The sequence below is a fragment of the Orycteropus afer genome, unplaced genomic scaffold, assembly GCF_000298275.1.
Source record: "Orycteropus afer afer isolate SDZICR_OR568_19922 unplaced genomic scaffold, OryAfe1.0 scaffold00108, whole genome shotgun sequence".
NCBI lineage: Eukaryota > Metazoa > Chordata > Mammalia > Tubulidentata > Orycteropodidae > Orycteropus > Orycteropus afer.
In genome coordinates, this window is record NW_006921695.1 from 4,056,315 (window position 1) to 4,063,458 (window position 7,144).

A 7,144-nucleotide genomic window follows, 5' to 3' on the forward strand; every position below is an offset into this window, starting at 1 on the left:
AAATCCACCAGCCACTCCTCAGAAGGAAGATGGGGCAATCTACTTCTGTAGTGATACTGCCTCAGAAACCCAAGGAGGGGTTCCTATGAGTCGGGTCTGACTCGACAGCACATAACAACAACAACAACAACATATTGTGTGGATAGCCTTGAGCTCCCACTTTAAGTTTTGTAGCCTAACCATAGGGCAAGTAGTTCTTCCAATGTGGCCTCACTTCATATTTACCCTTACAAGATGATTACTGAAGACTGAGTACTGTAGTAAACCACAGTGAAGAAATTAGATGGTGTCTGGGTATTACAAAGAATTGTGTGTGATATCTTAAAAAGTTATCCTAAAACAAGCATTCTTCTAGAAGAGCCATCAAGCAGTCTGTGCAGAATAAAGCACACCAACCTAAGAGTTATAAAAGGATTTTAAATAAAATCCATGTTCAAGAGGAGAGTAAGCATTGGAGCTTAAATTCTAAAACACTTGGTTTGGAGAAGCCTGCAGTATACAGCAAGAGCCCTAACCCCATTTTGAGTCTTGACATAAATTCAGTTGCCATTTGAGTTCTTTACTATTAATTCAACAATATGGCTATGCTTAGACATGTCTAGGGCAAGCCCAGGGAGTGTCAGTTTGCCCTCAAGGAGTATAGTTGAAGGTAGATTATGCAGAAAGTTGCTCAGATAAAGAACTGGGAAAGTTGCCTGGGCATTTACTCAAAGTAGCCAGTTAGGTATGTTGTATAATTTAAGTTAAAGGTTGGGGTCCTAATATTGTCTTGTGACTACCTTCTAACTATGCATCAGGGTCACATGAACATGAATCATACCCTGACCACCATGTAGCCTTGTAAACAAAATCCTAGTTCCACCCTGTAACCTTGTTTAACCTGCTATTTTGTACTTGGCTCAATCATGGACCTTTCCTCACTTTTAACAGAGATAAATTTACCCACCACCTACCATGATATTATGGTGATTTCCTTTATTTCCTATCATATGTAATGAAGACATTAATTATGACTCAGCAGATTCCATTGGCCTCTGTAATGGTATGTGCTGATGGTTTCACTCACTCATCTGAAGGATTGCCTTTGTTTTATCTTTTCCTGTTTAAGGCTTAATAAAAACGTTTCTATAAAACATGCTTGAATTGGGGCTCTTTTTCCCCTAACACTCAATATATTACTAATTTAGGTTCACTAGTAATGTTTCGTTGCTGTCCAGGCCAGGAATGGCTTGCTTGAGATTAGAGGCCTTCTTAGCACATAGGTTAACTTTACCTCAAGGGGTGTGTTCTCACAGAGACTTATTCATGAGGCTGATTTCGTGTCTATCAGTTCATGAGGCTGTAGAAATCTAAGATATCCTTCATCAACAATCTCATCCCAGGGAGGAGAACTTTGCAAATATGAATTGTTCAATTCAGGACATTGTATTCTTAATCAGTTAGAATTTTATTATTATAACTTTTTTTTCCTCCAAAAAACTGACTTGTAGTTGTATGTGCAGCAGTTTGCCCTGATATGTACTTTCTACAATAAAAATCAAATCTGAAAAAGAAGAAGAAGGAAAAGGAGAAGATCATCAGAGAAAACAAGTGAAAAATCCCTTAAGTAGGAGACAACGTGGTGAGTTCAACTTTACTGGCAGTTGTAACCCTTGTAGCCTGTGGTGTAGTTATTTCATATTGAATAGGTAAAAACAAAATCTCAAACATGTTTCCATGGAGTCAATTCCAACTCATACTGATCCTATAGGACAAGCTAGAACTGCCCCTAGGGTTTCTAATGCTGTGAACCTTTACAGAAAGAAGATTAACATGGCTTTAGTAAGGAGGGTCATAGTTGCATAACGTGTAATCATAGGGGAAGGCAGTGGCCATATCTGGTTAGACCATTTTGGCCATTGCAACAGGTATAAATTTTATTGTAAGTGAAATGAAAAGCAATTGAAAGGTTTTGGGCAAAGAAATGTCATGATCCATTTTTTATTTTGAAAGATACCTTAGTTGCTTCAGGATGAATGGATTTTAAAGGAAAATGCCTAACAGGGGTCTATGGCAGCCATTCCTGTGAGCAATATGAAGTCTTGGATTTGGTGTCTATCAATGACATTTTTAAGTAGTAGAGAGAAGATATATGTATTTTTTTTTTTTTTTCCTTAAATGTCTAAACACTTACTAATAGAAAAAATGTGAGAAAGAAGGAAAAAGAGCCATGGAGAATGATTCCTAAACTTTGGTAAAATATCTGGCCAGATGATGATTCCATTTATTGAACAGCTGTAAATGAATAAGGAGTTGATATGGTCAAGTTAAGATGCCTATTAGGATGTGTGGTGGTTATGTTTTTGTGTCAACTTGGTTGGGCCTGGTTGAGTGGCTGGGCAGCTGGTGGTAGTTATTCCCCATGATGAGACTGGCAATCAACTCCATGGTGGGATCTACCACAAGCAGCTGAGTAGCTGCCTTTGGGATGTAGTCTGCTTCCTGTATGTAAGGGGGAATGGTCTCTAGCCTATGGCATGCTTGGATCCTGCATGTAGCCATGTTGTTGCTTAGCAGCCAGCTATGCTATGGGACTTACAATGGAATTACATTAATGGCCTGCCATGTGGTTTGGTAACATAGGCACTATGCCTTTTTACTTGTCAACATTGGGCTTCTCAGTCTTAGCAGCCAGCAGCTGTCTGAGTGAAGAAATGCCTCTAGCTCCAGTGGGCAGGGAGAGGAGGCGGAGCTGGACCTCAAGGTTGAGGGGCTTTGACCTAGCCCCTAGAGCCTGGCACTTTGAACTTGGACTTAAAGCCTCCAAATTGTAAGAGAATTAACTCCTGTTTGTTAAGGCCATGCCATTTGTGGTATATTCTTGTCAGAGAGGCACTAGGTAACCAGAACAGGGTGTTAAATGAAAATGTTATAAATGTATCTGATGTATGTCTCTGATGTTCAGGCAAGAGGAGCAGGCTGTTATTATGAAAGTGAGTCTCATTAATACATTACATTTAAAGGTATGGGAGCAGATGAGAAAAGCCAGATAGCGAAGGTGCAGGGAGAGAAGGGAGAGCACATTCTGGTGCCCCGCAGCATCGAGAGTTCTAACAGATATATATTTGAAGTTAAAATTATTACTGCTCATTTTCTTCAACTTCAGTAGTGTCTGTAACCCTTGTAGCTATGGTGTAGTTATTTTACATTGAATATGTAAAAACAAAACAAAACAAATCCCCAAACATGTTGCCATGGAGTTGATTCCAACTTATACTAACCCTACAGGATGGGCTAGAATTGCCCCATACGGTTCCTAATGCTGTAAATCTTTACAGAAGCAGACTATTTCACCTTTCTCCCAGGGAGTGGAGGATACTTTCAAATTTCTAACCTTCTGGTTAACAGCTGTGTGGTTAACCACTGTGTCACCAAGGCTCATTCCATATGTATGCAGTACAAATTTGCTACCTTTTTGTATTTTCTTTTAGAAATCCCATTCTCATCCTTCTGCATTCACATGTTTTTCCCCCTCCTGGCAAAGTAATTTCTGTTTGGTCATGAATGTCAAGCCAGAGTCAAAGTAGTACAATTTTCAGTAGGCTGGTGTTACGGATTAAATTGTACTCCCAAAAAAGATGTGTTGGACCCTAGCCCCCTACACCTGACTATTCTTGTGTTATGTAATTTGGTCATAACAGAGTAGAAGGTGTTCTAAACCTAATCTATCTGAGTGATGTCTTTTAAAAGGAGTAAAATAGACATAAGGATACACACAGAGGAGAAGAAATCATGTGAAGTCAGAGGCAGATGAATCTATAGGTTCTGTAAAATCAAAGATTTCAAGTAGTTACTAGAAACTGAAAGAGAACAAGAAAGGACCTTCCCATAGAGATGGTACCCAGAATTCAAAAATGTACCTTTCAGACTGTGGGAAAGTAAATTTCTGTACTTTAAAGCCACCTACTTATGGCATTTTTTTTTGTTACAGAAGCACTAACAAACTAAGACAGATGGTATTTGGCATTCAAAATTTGCATGGTACTTATATCTAGACAATATCTATTGTTCATGTTTTTTTCTCAATAGAAACAAAAATGATATACTTTGAAAATATGCTAAATCTTCTTTCTCCTATTATCCAGCAGAAAATAATTGTTAATCAAAATGAAATAACTTCCACATGAAGCTCAAGAAAACAATTATTATTAATCAAATTGGGTAGCTTTGTAATTATATTTTATTTCAACTTGTTCCTCTGTGTCCAGAAACTAAAACTTGTGGTGAAAATACTTATTTATTCAGGCTTAGAAGAATCTATCTCTCTGTAAAACAAAACAAAAAATCTTCCCTTTCTCCCACACAGAATAATCAAATTTCACTAGAACATGAAAAAGCTCTGTACAGTATGATTCCAACTATATAACATTCTGTTGTTGTGTTGTTGTTATGTGCTGTCAAGTCATCTCTGACTCATAGTGACCCCTCCTTGGGTTTCCAAGGCAGTATCACTACAGAAGTAGATTGCCCCATCTTCCCTCTGGAAAAGGCAAAACTATATAGAGAGTAAGATTAGTGATTGCTAGAGGTTCAAGAGGAAGTTGGGGAGTGGTGAGTAAGTGGAGCACAGGTCAGATTTAGGACACTGAAACTTTTCTACATGATAATATAATATATATTATATTATACATAATATAATATTATGTATGGCTTGTCTAATTCATACAACACAAAGTGTGAGCTCTACTTTAAACAATGAGACTTTAGTTAATTATTTGTTCATATTGGTTCCTCAGTTCTAACAAATGTGTCGTATCAATGCAAGATGTTAATAGGAGAAATTGTGAAGGAGAGAGAGAAGGTAAATGAAGAACGCTCTGCACTTTTTGAACAATTTTCTTAAGCTTAAATCTACTCTATAAAATAAAGTCTATTAGAAAAAAATGGCAAAAACACACCTGTATACAGACAACACAAACTTTTGATAATAACAAAAAAGGAGAAGGGACTGAATTGCTGACTAAGTGGACTTGGGAGGGAATAAGCTGCAAGTGCCTGAAGACCGTCTTGCTAATTAGGATACGAAAACAATCAATCTGTGAATTAGGCTAGACCTAGAAAATTTTGTGAAATGGGAAATGTAGTCTATTTTTCATACACAAAATTCCTGTGGGATTGTGAGTTTGTTTCCAGGCTAAAGGCAATTAGAACTGCATGTGGGACATATTTGTGTTGAAAGGATTTGGTTACAATTCCCATTGAAGATGAAAAAACAGATAAGATTGGGAAAAGAAGTAGGAGAATATATGTAGTAATTGCAATTTCTTTAATATTACTCTGAGATGTGAATTCAGAGCTTTCTATGCACATATTAATCCCTATAAGGACAATACTTAAGATCAAAGTGGTCTGTAATATATTTCTCTTTGAAGCTACTGTTTTTTAGAAAGTTTTCAAAAAAGCCTTTATTCACCATTTAGTACTCACACATCTAGTCCTTAAGATTTGCTTATGTTCTGACAAAACAAGTACTCAATAAACTCCACCCCACACACAGGCTGTCAAACAGTGAGGATTTTGTGGAATACCTTGGCTTTCTGTTTGTAGCCTTTGGAAAGGCCTCTACATTATACTGATGCCACTAACGGCCATGTTTCACATCCTCAGTTTATTATGGCAAGGCCAGGCCAGTTCTACAATTGGCCTCTCCTTTATCTCAATGTGAAATTTTAACAAATAAACTCAAGTAACTCCACTTTTCAAACTGTGAAGGATGCAAGCAAAACCCACTTTACCAGTATCTCATAGAATCCTGCTACAAAATTCTGAAATTAACTTGAAGTCAGAAAAGGTTAGTCATTTTCTGAATGTTTATTCTTCTATTTCCCTAAGTACCTGCTATATAGTGAAACTGCTTCTTAGGAACAGAATGTTCTCCATGGCTGAAGAACTGACTGAGCTAAGCAAATACTCATGTCATCAATTACCATTTTAACATGTCTCCAAAACATTCTTTGAAATAATCCTTTCTTAAATCCTGTTTAAAACTGGATTCATATTATGAGTAAGTGGGTATATATATATCTTGCGGAATTAAATGTATTAAGCAGAAAATGAATTTTATCATACATAAATTTCTTATTTTTAAAGGAACGACTAAGTGGAATTTCTTCTCAAAACGCTGAGATATCCAGATGAAAATAAACTTACTGCCATCGAATCAGATCCAACTCATAGCAACAACCCCTCCTTGGGTTTCTGAGGTGGTTTTGTTACGGAAGTAGATTGCCCAACCTTCCTTCCAAGGAGTGGCTGTGGGTTTGAACCACCAGCCTTTTGGTTAGCAGTCAAATGCTTTAGGCATTATGGCACCAGAGTGCCTATCCAGACTAAGGATTGTTAAACAAAGTAATTCCTAATTCATGAAAAATAAATTTAAGTGAAGAAGAGCAATGAATAACCCAGTGGATACAGAAATGTGCTACTTTCAAGAAGAGTTAAGTCTCAGAGTCTCATCAAAGTCATAAAAGCCTACTACATTGATGTCATTATACCTAAGCACAGGAAGGAATGTGAAGCCTAACAACATAAAGCTTTTCTTTAAATGTTTAACTTCATTGCAAAACAAGAAAAAAAAAGTAATTGTACTGGATTTCTCAGGATTTTTAAATATTTGCATTCGTAATTGACTAAATTCTCTTCTAGTTATGAATATTGAGTATTTTCAAGCTTGATCACACCAAATATTATTTTTTAGTTTTGTCCTTCTGAAAGACCTTCTGTCTCAGCATTTATCTTGATCATCTCAGTAACTCTGCTCATTATAATTTTTGTTGCTATTCTTTTGTAATAACCACTAGGATTTCTAAATAAATACCTCTTTCAATAGTTAAAAAAAAAAGGGAGGGGGGAATGTGCTACTTTTTCACCAAATTTTACAGAACTCTTCCTATTCCATCCTTCTTTTTCTTTAACCCATAACTGTGTAGGCTCCTTGACAAGTACTATTAATCAACTAATGAGTTCCTGAGTGGCACAAACAGCTAAGTGCTGGACTACTAGCCAAAAAGTTGGTGGTTCAAACTCATCCAGATGAAACATGCTTCCAAAAGATCACAGCCTTGAGAACACTATAGAGAAGTTCTACTCTACACACATAGAATTA